This window comes from Anser cygnoides, chromosome 17, assembly GCF_040182565.1.
Source record: "Anser cygnoides isolate HZ-2024a breed goose chromosome 17, Taihu_goose_T2T_genome, whole genome shotgun sequence".
Classification (NCBI taxonomy): Eukaryota; Metazoa; Chordata; class Aves; order Anseriformes; family Anatidae; genus Anser; species Anser cygnoides.
This window is the reverse complement of record NC_089889.1, coordinates 5876289-5903003: the sequence shown is the minus strand read 5'-3', so window position 1 is coordinate 5903003 and position 26715 is coordinate 5876289. Positions and strand designations below refer to the sequence as shown.

The 26715-nt window shown below is 36.6% G+C and overlaps 1 protein-coding gene and 1 long non-coding RNA gene across 9 annotated transcripts in view; one reads left to right on the top strand and one right to left on the bottom strand.

Annotated features, from left to right (window-relative positions):
- Positions 1 to 26715, top strand: part of RIMBP2 (RIMS binding protein 2) — a 155454-nt gene that overhangs the window by 19914 nt on the left and 108825 nt on the right. The window lies entirely within an intron of this gene.
- LOC106031201 (uncharacterized) lies at positions 4754 to 11611 on the bottom strand. Its single transcript, XR_007159131.2, has 3 exons — positions 10736 to 11611; positions 6881 to 6937; positions 4754 to 5386 (listed from the first exon to the last, which is right to left on the bottom strand). It is a non-coding gene; the product is annotated as an uncharacterized lncRNA (long non-coding RNA).

Below are 26715 nucleotides of genomic sequence, written 5' to 3'. Positions count from 1 at the left end.
TGTAACTCTTATCAGAGGCAGACAAACTTTATTGTTCTGCTGCAATTTGATGATGCCCTTCACTGGATCTTTTCTTCTAGGTGATGCTTAGAATAATAAAATATGTTTCTGTTATGCAGGAACACTAGGTAAAGGGATTAAACTCTTGCTAGATTATTCCATCCTCCCTCCTATTGATGTTTAATCTGTTGTCATTTTCCAGTCACTTTTGTGGTTTCCTGTGAAATAAATACTATATTCAGAGGTTTGCTGGTGACATGTTTCTTTTCTGTATTAATGTCTGTGGGCAAAGTTAGTAATCATACTGGCTAGCAGCTCTCTCCCCCCCGCCTGCCCTCCCCCCCGCCCCGAGCCCCCAAGCATGGTGCATATTCGCAGTGTCTGTTTGCTTTGCAGATGTATATTGTCATGTCATGGCAAAGTTATGAGTATCTTCCATAGAGATATTGTTAATGAAATTATATGTGGTATGTATTTCTGGCATCTAATGCTAAATTAGACCAATTGCAAGTAAATATCTCTCGCCCTTTTTGGTTGGAGGGAGAGATCTTCTGCAGCTGTATGTATGAACACACTATGTATAGCAGTATATATTGGAATTGTTATGCATATGAGTATTTAGAACAGCACAATAACATTTTACTATAGCATATGCATATAAATACTAGATATTTAGTTAGCATGTGCAAGTATGCTGTGCTCAGTGTTATAGGGAATACTGCAGGTTTTTTTTTATTAACATATTTTCAAAATTGGCCATTGCCAATAGTGTTGGGCAGCAAAGGTATGCCTTTCCAGGACTGATGATGGTCGACATTACAGCTGTAGGTGGTCTTAGCACTATTTGAACCGAGGTAAATAAAAGTGCATATGAAGACTTCGTTTTTTCTTTTTAAGCCACTGATGTCTGTGGTAAAACACTAACTGGGCTTTTATGACCAGTGCAGATAGTGATGCAGAGTTTATATATAAAATAACTCAGCAGAATAACTTATTAATGAATGTTGTCACTGCATTTAGTAAATACAGAGTCAGCTCCTTACGTGATTGGAAATATTTAGAAGAAATACATGAAATTAAAGCCATTGAACTTAACATTAAGAAAATTACAGAGTCTGCAGAGACAGGTAGATAATACTAAGACTACAATCAACAAAATTCAAATAAGGACTATTACTTAGCAAGATAGAAGAGCTGCCTTGAGAAAACAGCATGAAATATTAAAACAGAGCAATGATAGAATGTAAATTAAAACATCTCCATAAATTCAATGCAATTAAAAATAACAGCATACATGAACTGATATGAAAGTTATTCCAGTCACTTTATATTTCACCCTTTTTTGATCTGGAGGTGTTACATTTTTATTAGAAAAGGGCTTTCTAGTTGACTCAGCTAGCGAATGAAGAAAACGATTCAGATGAAATCTTATAGATCACAGCCAGCATTCATCAGTGGAGCTATCCTATGAAATATATTTGCATTACTTCTTGTACATTAAAGGAGGGTATTGGGTCTCTTTTAAGTGACTCTTCGTTTTGTGTTGTTTTTGTGTTTTTTTTTTTTTGTTTTTTTTTAAGAGATCTGGTGGTCCTGAACAGTGGCTTTGTGCATACTACTTTCTTTTTAATAGGAAAAAGCCCTACTCTAAATCACAGGATGGGTTTGGTTGGAAGGGACCTTAAACGGTCGCTTAAATTAAACTAGGGATGTGATCATGCTGGCTGCAGAGTAGACAGCAACCTTGATTTTTCATAGCTATATATCTGAATGGGTTCCAGCTTGATAACATGCAGCATGACTGTACTAGAGGCAGTGAATGGAGGTGCAGTGTTATTAAATACAGCTTAATATATTTTGGTATACCTGGAGAACCTTTTTGAGAAATTTAATGTGTTGAATTTTCTAGAATTACAAGTGAATTACAGCTTTAAAATGGCACATGGTTATTAGGGGTAGTAAAAATTACACATAACAAAATCCAGGACCATGCAATGCCACAAATTTCTGCGTGAAAATGAACTGAATATCTGATACATTCTGATAATCACAGGCTCTGAAATCTTAAGCATCTCTCTTTATATGTGGTCAGTCTCATACGGATACAAGCTACATAAGTACTTTTCAATATATACAGAATATGTATCTCTTTGTATGTCCCCTCATTCTATTTTTCATATGTGTCAGATGTGAATGCTCATTGTAGTTCAGATAGGTGTGTGATAACTGAGTATGAATTGAATGTATAAGCACAGGGTGTTCATTTTGGAAATATATTATTACAGAAGTACAAGCCTTTCTGGATTGCCAGGACTAGAAATAAAATGCTTGCAATCTCTGGATAATTAGTATACCCCGGTATAAGGATATAAGGGTTTTCCTTTCTGTGTGTCAGATGCCCCACCATGTATCAAAATTAAATATCCAAAATCATACTGACTTTATTCTGAAATAAAGAAGTAGTTGTCATGCATCATTCTTTCCTGTCCATTCAATATTTATGTTGAATGAGTCATCACAGAATCATCAAGTATCCCAAGCTGGAAGGAACCCACAAAGATCATCCAGCCCAACTCCTGGCCTCACACAGGACCAACCAAAAATCAGACCCTCTGTCAGAGAGCGTTGTCCAAACAAATGAAGTGTGGTTTGAGAGTCGAGGCTGCTTTTCACTTAATTAAAATTGTTTTAGGCCCTCTTCACTACTGCGCAGTATATCCAGAGTAGCTGAAATATCTATTAGCTAAGATTTTTTTTTTTCCTGGGACTTGTTTATTTTTTAGTATTCAGCAAAAACGACTGACTAAAGTGGAATTTTGTGTAAATCCTTTGTTTCTCCCTTTGATAGCATTAGCTTGTCGTGTCCAGTGAGCTCTCTGATAAAATGGCAAGCTACGTTGGTAGCATTTCCTCTCCATCATTTTGCAAATCTAGCATAGTATTAAGTAACTGAAATCTATTAAAGATTTTCTGGAAAATGCCTGGTACCAGTCGTGATGATCTCTCTTCTTATTGTTGATGTTCTAAGCTGTCCACCACAGGTGAGAACTGTTATGAACCATAGCTGACAGTAGCATATACTCCTTGGTTCTGTAATTAAAATATATATACCAGTCTCATGATTAAAAATAGTATCAGAATTTAGCCACAGTGCTGGGAAAATGCAGCTTCTTCAAAGCAACGTGTCATGAAAACAGTTTATGTTCACCAGTAAAAAAAGAGGGCTTTTGTCAGGCTTATTTGCACAGAGTGAGCTCTTGGGAAATGACAGTGACAACATTGCTCTGGCAGAACAGTTAATGATCTTCTGGAGCAGCTGGTTGACACTGAAGTTTGAATGTGGTTGTCGTGGGTTTCTTTGCTAAATGTAACCATGCTTTGCTTGATAACATTGGATCTGTTGTCTTTCTGTAAAGCACAATTGTAAAACCACCTTTGGCTGACATTTTGGTAAGGAAATTAGCGTGGCTTGTAGGCTTGTGGCTCAACACTTTGGCTTGTGCTTATAACATGGGACTCAATAAGGAAATCAGAGCACGATTTCGAGCTCTGCCACAGATTCTGTGAATGGCCTTGAGCAAAGTACTTAGTATCTCTTGGGCTCTGTTCTCTTTCTGTAAATGGGAATAATAATGAACCCTTTCCACTACATTCTACTTATTTTTTCTGCTTCATAAATGAGACCTTCAGACCAAAGACTTCTTAAATCTGATAAATCTTATGAGATTTATAAATCACTTATAAATCACTTGACAGTCTGTAATGTATGTTGTTGATCAGTAGAAAAATGTTTCCAAGGGCCAGAAGAATCTGAATTGATTCTAAGTTTCTTGGAATAACATTTGATTTGTTAAAGTTTCTATTGTGCTCATGGGTATGTTCAGTTCGGAGTGAAGAGCCAGTTTCCTTGATAATGGCAGTGGTTTGGTAGAAAAATTTGCAGTGCAAAAGTCAGGAAATGAGACTACAAGTCAGATTTTATTTTATTTGTCATAAAGTTTTACCTTTTCTATGTTACAAACAGTATAACACTGCTTGTTTCTAAGGCAGTAAGTGTTAATATGCTGAATGTTTGATGTTGATTACTAATCAGCAGCAGTGTACAATATTACTCTGAAGAACCAAGGGGAAAACAGTGTGAATATGATAGCATAGCATAATCTCTCTTCTCTGTTTTCATCTAATGACAATTAGAAAATATCTTCCATTTTTCTTTAAAAAAAGATTTAAGCTTTTCAGTGTGATACCTTCTTTAAGGCCTAAGCTTAACACAGCGGGCTGCTGGGCAGTCAGCATGCGAACCCCACGCTCCACTTCCACCAGGACCAGACTGATTTTTTGTTTTTTTCAGAGGAGCATGAATAATTTATATATACAGGTTCAATTACATTTTTATAGTTTTTGTTTGTGGGAAAAATAACAATAATATCCACTCTTACCAATTTTGGAAAGAAAAGAAGCCCTTTTTGAGACAACCTACCTTGTTTAGCGTTGGCTTACAAAAATCCTAAATTGAAAATAAAGTCCTCCAGAATCAGGAAGTTTGTTCATGGCTTCAGCATTTCAGCTCCTAGTGAATATACCAGTAACTCCTTTTTATACAGTTGAAAAATATTGTTACTCCTGTACAGAGTATCATGATGCCTTTTCACTGACATGGGGAGTACATCTCTAGTAAGTACATTGTAGGGCTTGCTTAAAAATATACTCTAATATTAATCAGCGGGACTTTTATAGATCTGTGCCAGTCTACACCAGAAGGATAGCTGAGCACAGTATCTCTGGGAGAGTGCTAATGAGTTAAACTCTTACTAAAGATGAATACAATCGATGGTGCTTAGAATTCAGCTGGATGAAGCTCACAGTTGTCACTATAACAAGCAGTATATGCTTGAATCTGTCCCGTGTTTACTGCATTTTTCCTTCTCTATGATAGTCACAGTTTTACCTATTTGTCAAATCCTTTCTGTTCTCCCAGTCCCCTGGCCCCGATTCTGTATATAATTTAGAACATTAAGAATATTCTTTGTCAATTCTGCGAGTATATTTCTTCCTTTCTCTCTTGTTTACTGCTTGCTAATTACATTTTGTAGGTGGCAGTTTGAAATCTTAGTGGGACATGTCATGTGACTGCTAATGCTCTGCAGATCTCTATTACATAACCTTTAAGTAGTTTGGGAAAATGTGCTTGTGTCATACTGGGCCCGACATAAGGCTCTGTCTGAAGCCAACAGTCTGATAGTGGTTTATATATATATAGAGAGAGAGAGAGAATGACTGTAGAAATCTTATGATGGTTTGTTCTGGCACAAGATTTGTGCCCTCGGTGTCAGGCCAGTTGTTTTACTTCCCTGCAATGCTTGGCATTCTCCTTTTTCTGCCTTTCCTGTAGGACAGAAGAGGGGAGGGGTTAGCTTTAAACACTTTGACATACCAGGTAATGATCACATGCATATTAAATGCAGTATGCTAGGATCCCTTCTGTTTTCCTGATAGGTTTGTTCATTTCAGATTTGAACTGATCAGAGTACAGAACAAACACAGAAAACCTCTCAGTCTCTCCCTGACCCCTTCCCTTGGCTATGGATCTTTATAGGGTTCTGGTGCATTATGCAAAATGAACACATAAATCAATAGAGATTTAAAAAAAAAAAAAATGCTGTGTAGGGATGATCAATTTTTAGTGTATGGTAATTCATTGGGTTGCTAGTTTGCAAAAGGAGACCTTTTATAAGTGACAGCAATGTATCTGCTCATAGAATTACAGTTTGTCTCTCTTTTCCTGACCCAGCACCATCTTTTGGTCCTACTTCACCTATAGTTTCACATTTTTGTTGCCTGGAACATATTGACATGCTATCCAATTCAGCTTAAGTACTCTACTGTTGACCGACCAGTACTGTTCCCTGAAGAAAGTAAGTATTGTTTTGGTTTACTGGCCAAGACGTGAGCCTTGGAGGGTGTGATGCTTGATATACTTTACCTACTCAGAAGGCTTAGTAACAAAGAGCACTTGTAGCCTTGCAACAAAAGTTGATGTTAAGAACTAGGAACAAGTAGATAATACGCTGCGTGATTATTATTTTTTTTTTTTAATGAAGACAAATTTTGGAAGTTTATCATTTCATATTGAAATCTGTGATTGTGTGAATCTGCATTTTATTTTGCCCCTAGGATGTAATAGCACTTTTTAGTAAAAACTCTTTACAAAGTGCATAACAATGATGTTTGATATCGTTCTGTTCATTCAACAGATGAAAGATTTTCAATTTGTTTTGGGTTTATTTGCCCACGATCATTCAGCAGGGTCAATGGCTGATCTATGGATACTAATTGTGGAGTCCTGTCCAACACTTTTTCCTTTGTATTGGTTCTCCTAATTAAATGTTGGAAAAGTGGGGAGGAGGAAGTATTGATATTTTAAAAACAGTCTTTTGTTTCACGTTAAATTAACTGACTGTTTCCCTATGTTCTACTCATAGTAAAGAATTTGAAAATTTATTATTATTTTTAAATTACTACTACCATAAATCATGGTGGCTATAGTCAATTTGACAGTTCTCCTAATGACTGCTCGGTGATCTACAGAATACACTGAAACTACAGATGTTTCATTGGAGGTAGGGGCCTCTGTTGCTAGACAGTCTTAAATCATCTATACAAATGGATGTACCATACATTTCCCAGCAATTCAGTAGTTTTGGCTTATTTTAAGAATAAGTGGGTACAGTTAACTGTGCTCTGTTATCATAGTTGTTGACTGCTGTATGAATTAAGATAAGGACAAAGAACCTAAAGCTTTGCATTATAAGAAATAATCCAATGTCTGTTTTGTCTGAAGTGCCTATGCCAATTCTGATCTGTCTGTGCTTTGTGGTACCTTGCCAGTGATGACTTTCAGGGAACAGAAGCTGTGATGGTCTTTTCTTGATGATTCCTATCAGGGAAGAAATACAGGCATGGGTGTTGTAAACTTTAGACTAGCATCCTGTAAAAATACTCTTGATAAGGATCTTGGAAAGAAGGGTAGATCCTTCGTGTTATTCCTACAGTCATAGATCTAATGGCATAAATGGACTTTAGCTTATTTCCTACAATGGTGGTCGGCACATGTCTTTTTATAGAGAGAATACAGTTTCAAAAGGTGAAAAGTATCTCATGAAGACAGAGTAAAGCAACCCCGCTCAGTGACTTCTTTGTAGATACTGATTCCAGCTGCTAGATGCAAGGGAGAGTTTTGCCAACTTTGATAATTATAGGTACTAATTATCATCAATTGTAAACCTTATGTTTAGCTTTCAACCTTTCTAGTTTTCTCTTTATAAAATTCCTATTTAACTTCAGTAAATACTTTTAAAAGGAGATGAAATGTGTAGTGTGAGTAAATAAACGCCTGTATGTTTTATTAAATGTAACTATCAACTTTGATGTAATAACTGTGTTCTAAAAGTGACACTGAACAACTGGAGCTCTTTATGATCTGCAGGAAGAACTGCTGGCCAGGTCCAGGTATCAACCTCATTGAACCAGGCACTGAACGTCACTCAAAGAGCTGTCAGTCCACATATACAACTGGATACAGCAGAATGATGCAGCATTTGAGGGAAAACAAAGAAGCCACCTCCTCCCCTCAATTTTTAGACACTTTCCATAGAAAGATACACGTGAAGTGTCATGTTTCCCTTCCATTGCCATATTCTAGGTTGTGTAAATAAGATTAATCTGTTAGGTAAAAAGTTATAGCATTTTTAAGCAGGTAGTATTGCTGATTTTTAATATAATTTTATTTAATATCATAGAAGAGATTGTGCTGCTACTGAGAAGTATTATTTTCTCAGCTCTGATTTCCTGTAACTAAGTAACAGAATTTTTCCCTAACATGACTCTAGTGTGTGGATGAAACCGAGCGTAGTTGAATTAGAGGCGATACTAAGTCCTGTGTGCTTTGGTGTTTTGACAGTATTTATTCCAGGACTTGTAGGACACTAGAGATTATATGGCAGAAATTTACTGTGGTTTTCTTGTGCCTTATTCTGAAGCATTTGATGTCTGATTTTGCCTAGACAACATGGCTCTGGAATCTGATTTAGTATGGCAGTTTCCATCCCCTTTCCTTACAAGCCCAAAGAATGACTGTTAGATAATACTGTATATACATTACTGTTTGAGCAGGGTTTGTGGATTTTTTAAAATGGAAGAAATTCTTTAGCCAGAGTATGGGAAAAAAAATCAGAGATAACTTTTTCATTTTTTTTTTTCTTTCTAGAACTGGGTCTAATCGTTTAGTGATTATAGTACCACCTTTTAGTCTCATCTAGCAGAAATTTCTATTTGGTATGTCCTGCAATGCCTTAGGATAAATTAATAATGTATGCATTTTATTCTACAAAGGAGAGAGGTCTTTTGCACACAATGAAAGATGTTTTGGAGCAGAACATTCATTAGCACTGGTGTGTTTTTGTTTTTCTGAGGAGGGGGCTGGACCAGTGTAGTTTGCCTACCATGAAGCTCTGTGTGTACAAGTTCTTTACAGAGGTGAGACCAGATGCAGTAGGATTTCCCAAAGAATTGGATGAGGAAAGAAAAAGTAGAGGGGCTTAAGAGAAAAGACAGTGGGAAATGAAGGGGTTAGGGGGAAGAGGCAAACAAATCCTGATGATAAATCTACGTAATTAAAAGGTAACCATCCATTCATTTTCCATACATATGAGGAGTTTCTTCTGGTGTCTGTCCAGACTTGCATACTTCAATTGTTTCATATATGGGATAGTTTGGTCAATTTAATACTGAGTTCAGAAATGCTTTTTATTAAATACTGATGAATGAGAGTATCATTCTTAATTCCTTGTCATTGGCCGAGTCTTTCTGCTCAGTAATATACTACAATTTAGCTTTTATTTGTAAGCTTGCTATTTCTAGACCATTGCCTCTTCAAAACTAAAATTCACAGGTAAGCACAGTGGAACTGTCCCTGGCATCAAATCTACCTTGAGGATAAAAATGATATTTTGTTCCTGGTGTATAATAATAGCCAAGAGGACAGAATTTTCATAGAAATTGTGGCTCTTAAAAAAAAATACAGATTTGAGGCATATCGCTCTATATAATTTGTATTATATATATTGTTAATATATAATATTTATTATATATTATATTGCTATATTATTTTTATTATCTACAACACTAAAAGTATATTTGGTGACACTAACTAGGTAGAATAACACATGTCCATGAGCTACAGTAGTTTTAAAGGTCCATGTTGTTCCTGTAATCAAAGTTTTATAATTTATTGCAATAACTGCAGGGCTGGAAAGGTTTTCATTCATAATAGGTATATGCAGCATATCTTTTTTGGAAAATTTGCACAAATCCCATTGTTCTGATCCAGTGCAAGTGTGCATGGGAAGAAATATGTGTGGATGTTTATAGTCCCATCAAACCTACTTTATGGAAAGCCTGCTGAGTCCCACAGGAACATTCAACTATCTCCATACATCACTATTGGATTGATGATAGAATACTATTACATAAATAATACAAGCATCAAGTAAATAGTTCAGGGGAGTTATCAAAACCTCCTACTCTGTATTGCATGTCACTTAAAATTACAATACACATTCAAAAGGGAAGGAGAGAAATGTAAGAAATGAATGATATTTCCTTTGTGAATAATTGAAACAATTTATATAAACTGTTAATTACTTAAAATACATTTTAAAGCTCTGCCTCTTTTGTGTCAGTGTAGGGTTTATATTCAAGAAATGTGAACTGAAACTGGAACAAACAAAATGAAGGAGTATATGAATAAGCCAGGAACTTAGTTTATGTAATGAGGGAACTAAAGAAAAGAGCTTATTCTGTGTAGCCTAATAGTGACTAAACAACTAGGTCTGGTACTGTCTGGTTTCTTTACTAATTCTGCCTCTTACAATTTTTAAAGTTAAGCATATAATGCTTCATGTTCCAACTCAATCCCCAAGATTGTCAAAGTGATAGAATTTTCTCAAAATATGTAAAGCTGTTCCTATTTAGTGTAATTTGTCAACAGCATCTCTCTAAGGCTTAACCTAGCTTCTGTTTTTATTTTATCTAAGTGCTTCATGAACTCGTTCCTTGTCTGAATTCAGTAATTGTCAATAAACTCATTCCTCAAAGTTCTACATGAAAGCTGTTTATGTAAGGAAAACCCTTTTCCTTTTATATCAACAGCTCTTTGTAATCTTTACATGCCTGTAGTATATTTCTCAGTATAGGTGACTAAATATTTTAAAATGCATAGTTCCTAACTAAAAGATGGGTCTGTTCTGGAAGCCCTAGGTTCGGTTCCTACTAAACTCTCACTGCCATAATATTTGCTGTATTGTGAATGCTTCTGGTGTTTGGAAAAGCAGATTCTTATTTCAAATTGTTATTCCTGTGGGGTCAGATATGCTGGGTTTTTATTTGTTATGTCTAAAGAATACCTGCTTGGTATTTATGCCAAATGGAAGTCAATTGTGAAGATGGAGGGGGGGAAGAATCCAGGGAAATTTAACACCTGAATAACAGACTCAGAGGGGAACATCTGTTATTACAGTGAAGAACAGGGCAAGTGATTTAAAGAACATAACAGTTGATAAAACAAATAGCATGTAGGGCAGCTTAAAACACGATGTGCCTTCATGTCAAGCAAATGCAAGGCATCAGCAGTCTCTGTATCAAAGGCAATGAGGAACTTGTTAATGCATGTACATACCTTAAGCTCACACAGTCCTTTTTTTCTGGAAGGCTAGTGTTGAGGGTAGTAATGATTGTGCTCTGTCATGTGTGGCTTACTCATAGGCTGTATCTTACATTCAGTCCATTTCTTCGAGGTCTACATAAGCATAATTCCTGATAAGTTGAGGCAAAAGTGTGTGTGTGTGTGTGTGTTTGTTTTTTCATCATTGTGGTCACTTAACTTTGGCTAAGGGCCTAATCCCCTTGGGGAAAAAAATAATTTAATTTAAAATAGATTTGTGTAGTGAGAAACAAGGACTAAAATTAAACCATTACCCTCCCTGTAACTCCTTTTCCCAGGCTCAACCTCATTCCTCCATTCGCAACTCCTCTGCAAGCACCTGGAGCCAGGGGGCTGCAGTTAGTCCATCGCAGTCCCTCCTCTTTTCTCTGGCTCCATTGTGGGGGGGGTCTCCCTGAGGGCTGCAGGTGCACCTCTGCCCTGGCACCCACAGCACCTCACTCCCTCCTCCTCCTCCTCTCGGCGTGGTGCTGGCAGGGCCATTCCTCACACATTTTACCTCAGCCCTGGCTGCCCTGCAGCGTATGGCCCTTCCCTCACGCTGCCCCGGAGCCCTCTGGAAGCGGCCCCGGCCTCGTCTCACGGGGCCCTGTGGCCTGTACCTGGGCACGGACACCTGGTACATTTAGAAGATTGTTAAATTTAGAACATCATTCAACAATCACCAGAGATTATCTCTCTGGAAGTGGATGTGTGCAGCACGGGGCAGCCTCAGCCTCGCTTCACGGGGCCTTGCGGCCTACACCTGGGCACAGACACCTGTGCAGTCATTCCAGAAAATTCCTTTGTGCATATGTACTTCCAGCTTCTCATAATAACTTGTGAGTCAATTTCCACTTTCTTGAAAAAGCCTTCAGGATATTTCATGGATGCTTTCAGGGAAGTGGTCAGTTGGAGAAGTGGTAAGATGGATGGGAATGGCAATAGTGGTTTTGCTCCTTTGATCTGAGGAGGCAGTAGTCAAAGGAAATTCCTACAGGTGGTTGAGGCCCGAGAGTCTGGTAGTAATTCTCTTTTCTAGAAGGGGTCTGACCTTGGTTTTAAAACAAAGAGCCTGAAGAAACCTCCAGCACAAGATGTTTTTTAAAATGAGTAGCATAGTGTCTGTGAAGAGCAAATTGAAGTTAAATCTCTAAACTTAACAGCAGAACTTCTTTAAAGTTAAAATAACAAGTAACCTGTGTCTTTAAATATACATGCCACAGACATGTGAAGGGAGAAAGTAGAGCAGGCACAAAATTGAAGACAATTTAGAGCAATGGCCTCTCATGCATCTGCTTCAAGTAGAATGAGTCATTAATAGATATTAAATTTTTCTTTCCATAAAAGTTGAAGAGAAGGTCAAGCCTAAAAATGGTTAAATTTATGGTAAATTTCCCCCTTTAAAGATGTTCTGTTTTTTTGCCAATTATTGTTTTGGCTTTACGTTTGTACCTGAACTGGTTACCATGGATTATTGCCACCCTTTCCATTTTTTCAGTCCTTAGAAAAATTGCAGAACAGTTCTTCTGGAGGCCAGCCTGGAGAACAGGTAGGGAATTAATTAAGCATACAGAAACCAGGCTTATTTGTTTTCTTAGTCCTAGAGTTGTTTTTGTATACAATCTGCATGTTTGTTTCCACACAGTTTTGTTTGAGATTGGTTGTATTTAAATAATTCTACTTCAGTGAGGTGAAAGAAGGTTTGGAGGTACAGAGGCCCTAGCTTTTATTGGTTTGGGGCTCTGTATGTGCAAGTCTGTTTAGAAAAGGATGGAAGTAATTTACCCTTTTCCAAGGATGGGCTTAATGGTTAAGAAGTGCTAAATGCATTATTGCATAAATGTATTATAGTAGATTTTATGGATTCATATGATGCACTTCATCTTTCATTTGGGGATTTCAGAGGACTTTAATTAATTAACAAAGTCTTACTGCTCAGTTGTTAGGTAAGAATGATTTTTATCCTCATTTTCTTTATAAATTTTTGCAAAAAGTCAGTGATAGATCTGGGAATGAAACCTGGATTTTCTGTCCACCCTATAGCTCTGCTCCACTGAGTAAGCTTACCAGTAAATACATAGACTTCTGTAAAATATATATATTAGACTATTACAGTTTTCGAGTCTTTACTTTCCTGATGCAGAAATAAAAATAAAATAAAACATAATAAAATTAACATATATAAACATATAATAAAAACACAAAGCAACAACAAAACAAAAATTAAAGCAGTTGTCCACTGCTGTGTACAACTAGTTGTTCCTCTATAGCTTGACCCTTCATGACTACGTGTGACAAAGACAGATACTTTTATTGGCTGCTTAACAGGTGCTTATAGTTTCCAACAGGAAGATAGTAACTATGTCAGACTCACCCTGCAAATACAGCTTTTTAGCCCTTTCCTCTATACAGTGGAGGCAGAAGTCAAGAATGAGGGCTATCAGGGAGTTGTTCCTGTTGCAGAAAAGCAAACTGCATTCATTACAGTTGCTGAAAGACTTATTCATTCTTGTTATTTCAGAGAGATTGCTGAAGCAAAACAACTTGTCATACATTGCGTAAAATTCTCCCTTTCAGTTGCTGGCAAACATTTTCTCCTGTTATCCAAATGAGAAGATTTTTTTTTATTTGTTACATAATGGGATTCAGTTGCTCCCTCTCCTTACTTGATGATTTACTAGTTTGTAAGATATACTTGGGATTGTTTGCAACTCAGTTTGATCATTTAAGGTTCCGTTGAGGAGTTAACCTGAATTCATTACTGATTTCTGTAGTGACCTATCATGAGCTAAATTTTTCTGACTACAAATCATTGCTGATGACTTATTCACTTAGCTGGAATAGTACAGGTGTATGCATTTGGCCTTAAAGTCTTCAGACTGTAGTTGGTAGGGGCTTTATGACTGGGATCTGAAATAGGCATGTGTGTTATGGTGAATGGGTAGGAATAGATCTGCTGCTGCTACCTTAAAAAAATAAAAAATAAAAATCTTTATTTAGCTGATGGGGAATTCTTCTGTTCCTAAGGTCCTGTCTTCTTCTTTAGAATTTAGAAGAGAAAGTGTATTTAAAGACTTCCTTTGTTCTTACAGGAACAGTGGCTAGAGTTTAGCATACTGTCTGCAGTGAAAGTTTATTAATGTAATCACTCAAGCTCCACACAGTTAAAATATTGAAGGAATCAGGCTGGCGGTGAGCCTAATCACTGTGCAAAAATGAGCCACAGCAATATTAACCTTTACTGTCTGAAGCATTCTTAGTTTCTCTCCAGTGTGTTTATCTAAGCTTGCCAGCAGGACGTGCAAGGTAAATACTTAAAGGAGATGTGGTTGCTTATTGTTGTTGTTTATTTTTATTAATGTATTCCAATCTTTGCAATAATGACTTTCCTGCAGAATTAAAATAGAATGTGCACTGATGTGCTGTGTGGAAGGTCGATGGAAAGATTATACTCTATTTCTCTGGTTGCATTGTTCTCATCGGCTTGGAAGGAAATGGCAATATAAGGCTTGGCAGCAAATCACTTAGTGTGGTGCTCCCTTTAACATACTGGAACTCTGTCCAAACAAGGGTTTAGCAACCTATTTACAAACCTCTCAAATCTGTCACCCGGGAAGTGAGACTTCACAAGCTGACTCAATCTCATTCTCTTCTCTCACCTATGGCTGTTTCTCTGTCATTTACACCGTGACACGGTGTGTTTTATTGATGTCATATGCTAAGTGCATTTTGTCAGCCTGACCTGCTTCTTACTTCCTACGCTTCCGAGTGTCTTATGAATTATTATGCTCCATGCATACCATGGAGCAGTGGAGGGTCCGTGGGCAAAAAGGCACCGGGAAAGTGCTGGCTAGCACTGACTCCTGGAGGAAAGAAGCGTCTTTCTCTGTACATGTGTACAGTCATGACATGACTGTGGATTCCAAATTCTGGGGAGGAATGGGTAGTGCCCTCAACTGCTTAACTACTGACCTACCTGTTGAACCATTGACTTGATGAAGAGTTCTTGTCAGTCATTTCAGAATGGGTGAGGTCATACAGTAAATGCTACCCCAGTACTTGCACCAGTAGTTAGAAATACATGGTACTTGCTTGAGAGAGAGAGAGAAAGCAAAAACAAATTCAAGAAGGATTTTAAGTTTGTGGAGCTCACTCAGTCTAGATTGCTTTAGACAGAAGATTTGTATTAACAACTTATAGTGGCAGTGATAAAGAAATACGATATCCAGGAGGAACAGAATCTGGTTATGAGGAAAAATATTTTAAGCTTCAAGGAATCTTCAAAGTAACCATATTCCTTAAATGATGGGAAGCAGAAAATTGCAATGAAGCTCAGTTTCATTAACCGGATCAAAGAGGAAGATAGATGTGCCCTGCATATCATCCTTCTGCATATAAAGGATTGAGATGGGGGTTGGAGAAAAAGAGACAATCCTTTAACTAGTCTTCATATAACTTAATAGGAAAGTCAAAATAAATTGATTCTCACTTCCCAGGCTTAATTCTGGACCTGTGATAATTTAGCTGTTTAACTTGCCTTTATTCAAAGAGCTCCCCTGAACAAGGGCAAGAGTCAGCAGCTATTATAGGCACAGTTGCCTGTGAATTGAAGGTGTAAGCACAGACATATATGGGGTTTCAGTGATCTGAGAAATTACTCATAAGAAAAGCAAGTGGGAGGTCAATGTAAATTTGCTGTAAGTCTATCCAGAAAAAGGACTAGTTACAGCACGAGTCAGAGGGAGATCATGACCAAAGAACAGGGCTCTGTCAGTGTGGTACTTCAGTAATAAATTTTAAAAATTAGCTGGAGAAAGAAAAAATTCTATTTTTAGTATCTGTCTTAGAGTGGAGGTGAACTACATCTTAGAAGTGCCCATTTTACCTTTTACTGTAAGAAAGCCCAGACAACTAGATCAATGTAGATGCTTTTATACCTCTAATAATAAATAAAATAATCCCCTGAAGATATAAATATTAATTTTCTTGTAAGAATGTGATTCATTTTTAATAATAATGAGCACCTTCTATCTATATAATTAGAATAAATTTTGGAAAACGTTCACGTAAATATTGATACCTCATTCCTAATTTCTGTGTATAACCCAAAATAATCATCTGAAAATAAATGGTTTTATTTCTTAACTGGTGGATAGGACCTGAAGGCTCTAGTCGGATGTTAGAGTGTAGCAGTCCCATTTTATACTCTAAAGGCTGAAAATCTCATTTGATTAGCCCATTAGTGCATGGCCAGAATGACAGATTATTCACCTGTAGCGCTAAAGCTGTGGACTGCAGTGTTTTTGGAATGCGGGGGGAAGCCTGCAGTGCTCAGGTGGCTGTGCTGTAGGACTAGTCTGTTTGTTAATGTTTTTGGCTGAGTATGTAGGCACAGGTCCAGCAAGGCTTATGCCAAAGGACTCGCACTGGAAAAAAACAATGCTTTTTCTCTGCAGGTTCAATTTCTATTTTGGCAGATACATTTAAACTTGGTCGTGAAATCATTTATAACTATCAACAGAGCCCAGATACCAGGTGATCAGAGCATTAACAGTGGTACTGCTGTTTACCACATAAGTTGTTGAAAGTACTGTGCGTAGGAGAGGATAGAAAAATTGTGGACTTTACAACACAAACTCAAGACGTTGTTTGTCTAGTGATGGGAGACTGTTTTTGCCAAAGTGATATGTTTTCTGTTGCCAAAATGGGGATGTCAAACTCAGATGATTTGGCTATTGTAGGTACCAGCTGTTACCAGATGCTTTTGTTCATTTTTGAGAATTCCTTATAGAGATGAATCTTTAACTCTTGTCCTGTTGTTTATATCAAAGCGAGTTAGACATTTCCCTGACATTTTCCCATAAAAGCCAACTCAGATCCTTTTTAAAGGATTTGCATTTTTTGTTGATTATACTTTGGGTTTAAAGGCCTGATTCTCCTTAGACTTCTGGTGGTATCATTCCATGATAATGCCAGGAAGAAAGATACGAGTTACATGAGTGCAAATGAAAGAAAAATTGGTGTGGCTGATGCATAATGCATCTAAATAAAAATCAATAGCCCCATGGAAAAGACGGGTATTATTTTTGACAGTGTGCAGTTTCTGCAGAATGATGCAGCAGCTTGAAGCTGATCATACATGTTGCTAATAATTGAGGTTTAAATACTTTGCTGAATGGGGATATAGCTGTGAAAGCTCGGATCTAATATTCACCTCTTGACATACGGACCATTTAATCCTTTGTACTTTTACAAAACATGAATGTGAAGTATCTATTAATAAGTGATGTGAATTTTCATATTAAAAAAAATCTTCCAGAAGATTTAATATTGTCCAGCCATAAGCTAAATAAGTTTTTTCTAATTTGTAAATTAGCTAAATTATTTGATAGTCACACTGCATGAAAGAAATACTCGGTACTATAGAGGTGTCATTTGTATATTTATCTTAGCTTATACTTTTTATCTTGGCATGTTCAAAATATAAAGCAAAACTTTCCTGTAGATAACCAGATTGGTATGTTTCCCAAGAATTGCTTTTCTTCCTCTTGCCACAGTGTTTATTGACATGTTCTGTCATACTTTGTTGTGTTTTTTTGAGACATGCAGTTAGGAGTGCTTTTTAGATTTAAGTCCAGCACATGAATCATTTCCATCAGGACCTCACATCCAGAATGTACCAAAGTAAAGTGGCTTTGAGTTTGTCACAAAAACTTTGGCAGCAGACTCTTCCATTGAATTTAGGATAGATTTCTGTGGCTACATGCTTAAATAACTAAATTTGGGAGAATTTGGCAAAGTAGTTGAGAACTGATGTTAGGCTAAGCAAGAGCCATTAAGAAAACCAGAGTGAACGAGAATGTTTTAAGCTGAAAGAGCAAACCAATATAATATCCAACACATTTTAAAAAAGAGCAAAATTAAGGCAAGGAAGTGATAGAGACTTCTATAAATATGAGTTTGTTCAGTGTAGCTCCCACCATTTCTAGTTTTTGTGAAGAGTTACCAGTTTGATGGAGCACGTGTGTGTGTGCTAAGAAGGTGACAATGTCTGCTCTAAAAATGAAGAGGAAGCGCAAACTGTTGGTCATCATTGATAGAGAAAAGGGTGTCAGAGCATTTTGGGAATTGCATTAATGTGATTGTTGAATAATTCCCTCACTACTCATGGAGCACTAATATTGTTTAATTTCTCAAATTTTTAGGGAAACAGTTGGCTTGTTTAATGTGGTCATTGCAAAATAAACTAATGGAAAAGTGGCCTGCACATTCGTATGCCTTGAGATGTAATGTTAAGGGGGAGATTGTATATGTCTGTTTTGACTTTGGTACTACGACTTTTGTATACATTTTGTTGTTTCTTTGTTTGTTTGTTTTCCAAAAGCACTGAGCATGCATCATGACTTCAGTGTACTGGACTTTTAGAAGACAGGGCTACAAAGAATTGCTGAGTTGCTCTCTGGAAGGGAGATAATCATGCAAATCAAAGGCAAGTCCCTGTGTATTGGCTAAGACAGTAAGATGCTAGTATGTTCCCCAAGGTAATAAAAAACTGGAACAGTTCAGGGACAATGATGTTATACACTGAATGCACTGTCAGGGCTCTAAGTGGGAGGTGAACTAAGTGGAAATGCAGACCAATTCAGTGTCATTGTATTTCACACCCACACTTCCTTATAGCAGCTGCACGTACTAGAAAGCATGCATACTGTCTTACCTGCCAGACCACCTATTTAGGAGGAGAGAGTCAAGCTAGGTTTGTCACAAACATGACCGATGTTCGATTGCATAAATTACTGTCACTTGACCACTATGTACTAGATAAATGGGACAAATGCAACCCCATTGTTATAGGTCCTGTGTTTACTGACTGTTAAAATACAGATTTGGGTCTGGGTTTCACATTTTTGAGGCAACTGAGTAGAAAAGAAGTATCACTTAGACATCTTATAGGAAGGGCAAGTAAGAATGGTAGGAATAGATCCTAGGGCTTCTGTAATGCCATATCTGGTATTCTAAACTATACTGCCTCTCTGTTACAGTTTTACAGTAGTGGTAAGTTTTTTTAATATTTATTTATTTATTTATTTTTAAAGACCAAAGCTTTGGATAATTTTTGTTATGTTAATCTGGAAGGAAGCAGTTCATTTTGCCAGGCAGTTCATTGGTCAAATCAAAATAGATAATAATTTTTTCTACAATTTTCTCAATTAGTTGGGATGTGTGTATTGTTGTTTATCAAGTGTTTTTCTCGTGTCATCTGTCTGTTTTTATTTTATCATTCTGGTAATGTAGACTATGGGATGTTTCTGTTCCAGTCCTGTGATTACATGCCTGGATAGCCTCCAGTACAGCCTATTGTTCTTTCTTTGAGTTGCAAGTGACAAGTGAGCTCTAATTTTTAAATTTATTTATTAAAAACTCTAAACAACAATCTTCCAATTCACAATCAAGTTCACTATTCATCTGAAGCTAGATCTGTATAATTAACCCTCAATCTAAACTTAGCATTTTCAGAAGTGTTTCATTTCTATTTCCTGTCATAATGGGATTGTTCAATCTGGCTAAGATTGGGAGCGTATTTGAACAGAGACGTCAGGAATCAAGCACCAGCACTGAGTGGTTTTACTGATATGGACAATTAGAAATCACTTTTCCAACTTACATATCATGGCCATATTATTTTACCTACTGAACTATTTGTATAATCCATCATGGCTATGGTACTTGCGTGGTTCCATGTCATTCTTATAGTTTATTCCTAAATTGCTGGACTTGAAGCACTTCTTCCTCATTACAAAGAGGCTGAATGAATTATCCAAGCTCCGTGGTTGAGTCTGTGGAGCCAGGAAGTTGATCTGCATTCCCTGAATCTCATTCTTGTGCTGATGACAAACATTTCTTACTCATTTATACTCATTGATGCAATGAAAGAGGTGATGTAACATTGGACATTAACAGCCGAAACTAGTGGAACAAGCAATACTTTTAAAGGTCACAAACTTGTCACAACCAATCTAGAAAATGAGTATCTGATCACATTTAAGCTTGATAATTTGCCTATCGCTAGAGCTCATTTTCCAAAGTAGCAAGTGCTTTTCTGGCTGAAATCAACAGGGTCTCATGTTATCAGCCTCTTAGAGAATTCAGTTTACCTCATCACCACCAGTTTGTTGTTGCTTTGCCATTTTGCAGTTGTTACTGTTACATCTACAGGCAAGAATAAAAATTCAATAACATTACCTTGAATATAAAAATCAGGAGCTCTAGAACAGTTGCCAGTTACCTGATAATCCAGAACAGTTTGGACTACGGACATCTGTCCCATTCTTATCTCTTCCAGGAGAGGGCACTGGCAATACATAAGTCATTTTGCATTATTATATGTAAAATCTGCATGGGCGTTTCCTTCAAGGTGGTAGACCCTGCGAAAGACCCATCTAAAACGTAGAGTACTGAGGTGGATTTTATAAATGGGTTAAAGTGTACTGGTAGGAGGTGGGGCAGGTGTATTGTCATTGAAATCTGAGCTAATTAGGAGTCCAGTAATTTGTGTGAAATGCAAATCCTACTCTATGGAATCTAATTTTAAAACTTCTCTGGCACTGGCATCTGGCCAAGTGGGAAAAAGAGTTAACTATTGTTATCTTCTAATTAGAGCTAGGTAAAATATTGCCTTTTTCCTTCAATCTCATTATTGGCCCATTCTCCTGCAAAAATATAATTCATATAAATTAATTTAGATAATCAGTTCTTTTGCTTCAGTAACATTCAGAACTCCTTTTTGTTTGCTTTAAATAACTAATGACATAGGTCATGTTTTATTGAAAAAAAATGTTGGCATAAAGGGAATGTTTTATATCTTCACATGAACATGCTTTGAATGGATGTGCCAGCTAGGAATGCTGAAATAGCAATCTTCAAATACTCTCATGCTTCACAAATGCCAAGCTGGAATCAGGAACACTGAATGGAATAATGAATGCTCATGTAATCATGGATTTTAAAGCTAACAAATGGCATAAGTGATAAGGGTGAGTGTAGAAATTTTTAAGAACATAATGTGACATAATTCTAAGAATGTAAAGTTACTTCAAAGCAAAGGTCCACTTAGTTCAGCATACTTTCTTTGGCCGTGATCAGTAGTTTGCTTGGACAAAACTAAGACCAAATTTGTAGCTGCATTTTGCAGGTATTTTCTTCCAGGCTCCAACAATTTGCTGCTGAAAGAGCTGCTGTCCATAATAATTCTTTGTGGATTTTTCACCTAACACTTGCTAAGTAACTTGGCATAGAAATCTTTCTCTTAAGCAGTCCTTCATCAAAACAAACAAAAAAAAAACCCAAAGCCTTTATTGAAAACATGTACGATCTCATTAATTGAGCTGCTTATATGTAGTTAACTCAACTTTCATCCTGGCTGACATTCCAGACATGAGTGAAGTGCAAGATGCTCATGGATCACGTATAAGGCTATTTACTCTGGATCAAGGAGTTTACTTGGTAATGATACCTTGCAGCTTCCATAATTTCCTTTATTCTTTTTCGCACCAGTGCTGAGAAGTGGCATTTGCATCTCTGAATCCTGTAGCACAAGAACATTTTTCTTTGAAAGGCCACGAATGCAAAATGGAATGATGGATTTCATACTGAATCCAATATGCGATGGGGATCCTTACATGACCTATTGTCTTAAAGATGACATCAAGTGCCTGTAGCATGAAATATATTCAGAAAGGTGGTAGAAATCACTATGCAAGTCCACCAGGTGTCATCAGTGACATATTTTGAGATGTTGGTTTGTTTTGCCAATAAACATATTTTATTATATGCTCCAAAAAGTCTGTTAAGAGGAAATTGTTGTTCTTTATTTTGAAATGCATAGTATGAATTTCAGAAATTGTTTGATTTCAAAAATTCCAATATCATGGAAAAATGAGAGCGTATTACCATGCAGGTAGTTATACTTTCTCTAAAGTAGTGGAGTGAGCAGGACCAACAACAGGTTACATTTGATTTCAACCCAGTACTTATCAGACTAGTTGTTTCTTTAAGTCTAAGCTAAAGATTCATTATCTTCAGATGTTTAAGAAGTGATCCTATCAAGGTCACTGCACATATTTTTTTGATGTAAACAGTTTATATATAATTGATCTTGCAATTACATCCATTTCAAACATCTGGCTTCTTGCAAGATAGCTCTTTAAACATCTTTATCTCAAAATATGATCTCACCTGTGTAAACGTGATATTTTGTCTTTTGGTTGCTGTGGTCTGCACGGCCTTTTTTGGAGTAATTCTGGGGCTGGTGTTTCATGTGACTGGAAGGTAATTTACTAAGTGACCAAAATGGAAATACTCTCCATCATGTGTTTGAAGCATATTTGGTCTTGTGAAAAGGAAGGGAGCACAGATAAAGAATGGCAGTGTAGGCAGTCATGGCACATCTTGCTGGTGTGTTGTAGACTGGTCACCTTGATTCATATTATCTGTCTTTTCCTGTAGGAGGAATTGACACTGAATTCTCTGAGTCTTGCATTGCTTACGGTGCCAAATAGAATAAATTGCTTGCAAAGAATCTGTAATAAAGTGGATTTCAAACTAGAGAGACAAGTCTATGTTTAGTTTAATTAAAGGGACAAAAAATCAGGCAGGAAGGGAGATTATGTGGCAAGAATCCTTAATCTGCTGAGAGAGAGCACTGTTGCTAGCAGCAAGGCCAGTTAAAAGATGCAGCAGGTTCTAAAACATTTTTGGAACATCTCTCTGTTTTGTTATATATGTAGCTGTTTCTCCTATTTTTTTTTTCTTTATTTCATTTAAAATAGTCAGAAAAATGAAGCATGGTTCCATCTACTGCTCACTGGGCTGTCATTTAATTAGAAACTATTATTTTCACCAGTTTTTGGTGGCTAATGAGCCTGAATTTCTCTTCCATGTCTTTGCCCCACAAGTAAGGTTTCAGATCACCTTCTTGCGTATCTTGATTCAGAAATGATTAAAATGTCAAATTAATACTCTTTTCCTTCACTTAAATTTTCCTTTGGTGGAATAGCTTCCATTTCGTGAATATTTTGAAAGTTTCCTGTGTTGTACATGCAGAGCTGTCTCACAGCTCTCAACCTGCAATTACAGCTTTCCCTTATAAATATTTAAATGGCAGTTCAGCTTTCAGACAGAGTACACCAGTGACAAAGATCAAGCTTTCTGACCTTTTGTTAATTTGCTCAGTGAAATAGGATTCCCTTGGTCTCACTTTTTTTTTTTTTTTTTTGTATTTGAGAAGAAATTTGCATGTGGAGAGGGTGCTGGCACTTTTCATTTTTATTGCTAATTAGCTTTTGGTACATTTATTCTACTAGATCTTAAAGAAAAATGTCACTAAAAAGCTTTATCAGTTATGCATGAGAATATAAAATAGAGAATTTAAGTAATATTTAGGCTCTTTATTAAGAAATGACAAGAAATGTGTTATACCATGACAGGAGAATTAGTCACCAAACAAAACAAAAGTTGAAATGGGCCTAGACCAATGGGAAAATTTGCTGTTCCAGATTTATTTGGTGTTTCATAGCTCTTTGCATTCTGGAGCGATCAGTTCCTGCTTAGCACATCAGAAAACTCAAAAATAATTTACAAACGAAGATTATAGTAACAATAGCTGCTTGCTTCACAGATGGAAAAGGGCAAATTGTGTGTTTGGGTTGGCAAAGATTTTGCCTTAATCAAGAAACACCCTGATGAGAGCCTGAAAACAAGTTTCAATAATGACAGAGAGTTTGGGATGGAAAGGAGGCAGGTTAAAAAAAATGACTCAGTGTGTGGGGGGCTAAAGAAGAAAGAAATGACAAAAATAACAAGAGGATATGGCTATGCTATCTGCAGCATTGCAATAAGGACAGAACATAAAATTTGCTTTTGACTCTCTTCTTTAATTGAAAAAAAAAAGGAGATTGAGGTAGAGGAGCTAGTTCAAGGATGGACGGATGCTATTACTAGGCATTCAATCTCATCAGGTCAGTGCAGACCAGCACTTTTCCTTTATGCCCAGCTAAGTGTCAAATACTTAAAAGTTTATATTAGAAACTTCTTAGGAACAAAGACAGTGCCTCTTCTGTCTCTGAGCACTTGCCCACCAAGTAAGAAAGATTCTGTAGGTTAATGGAGAATGTTTTAAAACTTTTTGAAATAGTACTATTGTTGCAAAAAATATTATTTTTTTCTGTTAAAATACCAAACATTAAAAACATAGTATTCTGCTATCAGTGTTGATATCGAGCTATTACATATTGATGCTTTTCTGTTTAGATCTGACAAGTTTTTCTTACCATGTGAATGCTTATGTGTTAGTGTATTTATGGAGTGAATGTTAGGTAGCAATTCCACTGACATACATTCAGAGGTAATGCATTATACTGAAAAGAAAACTGAGGTTTCTGTGTATGTGCCATCAAGGGAATTAAGTTTACAAGTATTACCAGAAAGCTGTTTTTAAAAATTATGTCTGATTTAGGAAGTGTGAACAATGGTTTTGTTTGGATTGGAAGACTACTGCCTTTTTATTTGAAACAGTAATTTAAATGTATATATATACGTACACACACATTTCCTTATATAGATGTTGTAGAGAGATGAGGGTCAGCAAAAATGAGATTAAAATTGGGCTTTCATGGTCAAAGGATTGAGGTCAGGATTTATATACAGCAGCATAATTTTCAGGGTACGTCTTCAATAGGTTTGAAATGCCAAAAATATTAGCAACAACAACTACTCTTTAAGCCAGTATGTTTTGGAAACTTCAAGTACTTAAGTCATCACACCTGATGCAGACAAAGGCATATACAAGGCCAAATTAATCTTCAAAGAGTGTTCAGAAATGAGTTCCAGGTTCATGATGAACAGAAATAGATGTAAGATATATATTAGGATCTTTTTGATCTGATGGAATCAAGGCTCAAACATTAACTCCTCCTAAAAATTGAAATTGCATTTTACTGCAAACTGTGAAAAGTACATCTTTTTTTTTTCATTAATGAAAAGCATTTACATATGCATATCAGCACTAATCTCATCCTAAGTCCAAAACACAGCACCATAACAGCTATTATGAAGAGAATTAACTCTATCTCAGCCAAAACTAGGACTTGTGGATATTTAAAAGGAAGGATTGCTTAAAGTTCTTGGAACAGAGGTTAAGGCCAGCCAAATGCGTTGAAAGCTTTTGTACTCACCTTATAGTTTTGCAAGTTGCTTTTTGTTTCTTATTTTATATGCAGTCATAAATGAATGGACATAGCTATAAAGTTGATTAAAGAAAGGACTTAATTAAGGGTTGTAATTAAACTAGTGGAGGAAACTACAATGGAATTGAAACTTCAAAATGAGCCTGTGTGATGTAAAGGCTAATGGTGTTAAAGCTGTAATCTCTATGAAATAATTGATTCTGTAGCCATTAGTCTTTTCTAATAAGATTAAGGATGAGGTGGCACGATCTTGCTAATTAATTTGTTCTGTACCTTCAAAATATGAAGTAATAGTACAAAACTAGGAATTCTTTGATACACTAGCAAACTCTCAAATCATAGGAGAAATATCATCAAAGTATTTCCATATTTTCAGTTGTAATAGGCCTGGAGGATAGTATTTAACTTAAAACCAGAATATTAAAACAAACATATGTTGCATGGTTTGAATGGATATTAAGAGTTAGATTTTCTGGATGGCATTTGAGATGTTTTTTGAGGACTGCTGGTGCCAAACCTGGTATGTGGACCATTTCTAAGATCATTAGTGCAGCACCTTTCAAAATTTTATTTTCATGTTCAAATGAACACTTACCTGTTAGCTCAGTTTCACCTTTGAGCCAAAATAAAAATAAAAAAAGGAAAGAAATCCAAGAGTGAGAAATTAAAAATTATATATATATTCGTTGTTTCTGACAGAAACATCAGAACATCACACTGATGCAGAGGTTCTGTTATTTTAAAGTAGTCATGGCTTTCTCAGGCAAACACTTCATATTTCTTTCCCCCCACTCAGATTTCTCCATTATAGCTCCATGTTTTTAGTGAGCTTTACACTGACATTCTTCACCTATGCAAAAATTATTGGATCACCTGCATCATGTTTCCCCCCTGTATTCTAATCTGACAGAATACATCCCCTCATCTCTTGCAGCCAAGTCCAGGTCTTAGAGTGCAAGGTCAGGGGCACAATGCAACAGATGAGCAAAACGCATTTAGAGTAGAGAAATTAGGTCTGCCATGTTGTGGGAACAACTTCAAAAAGTAAATGCAATGCTGTTTTGCTTATTGAGTCCTTTGATTAATAGCAAGTATCTTCTTAAAGGGTAGTAATGATTTCACAAATAATAACAATTTTTTTTCTTCCTCAGACAGCTTTTTTTTGTAATTCCTCAGGGCTTCCTTCTTAGGAGGTAGCAATATTATAAAAGCCTTTTGATGTTGTAGAAAGCTTCTTACCTCTTCTCCTGTCTCTCCCCCATTACTGTATATATCATTTGAAGTTAACCTCTGCTGTATTCCTGTGTCAGTGGCCGTGTAGATCAGCTGATTTGGATAAGACTTGGTGATAATGAAGAGTTGTAATAAGTTTGGCAAGACTGTACAAAGAGTACAGCATGGGTTGATGTGTGTAATTTAGAAAGGTGGTTGCCTGCAGCCAAATTAACTGCCCCATGACCCTGTCAGACCTTCTAAACTACACATGGCCAGGAATGGGCCAGTGACAGGGTAGGAAACTAAGGAAACACACCCAGAAGCTGCTCAGTTGTGCTGAGAAAATTATAGCATTTAATATTTCCTTGGGCTTCAGTTTTGGATCAGTGCTCTGTTCTAGACCTAGGTGGAACTATTGGGATGTCCTGAAAGTAGCCATGATGTCTTTTAGGTAAAATGAAGTACTCCAGCATTTATTTTTTGTGCTCTCAAAGA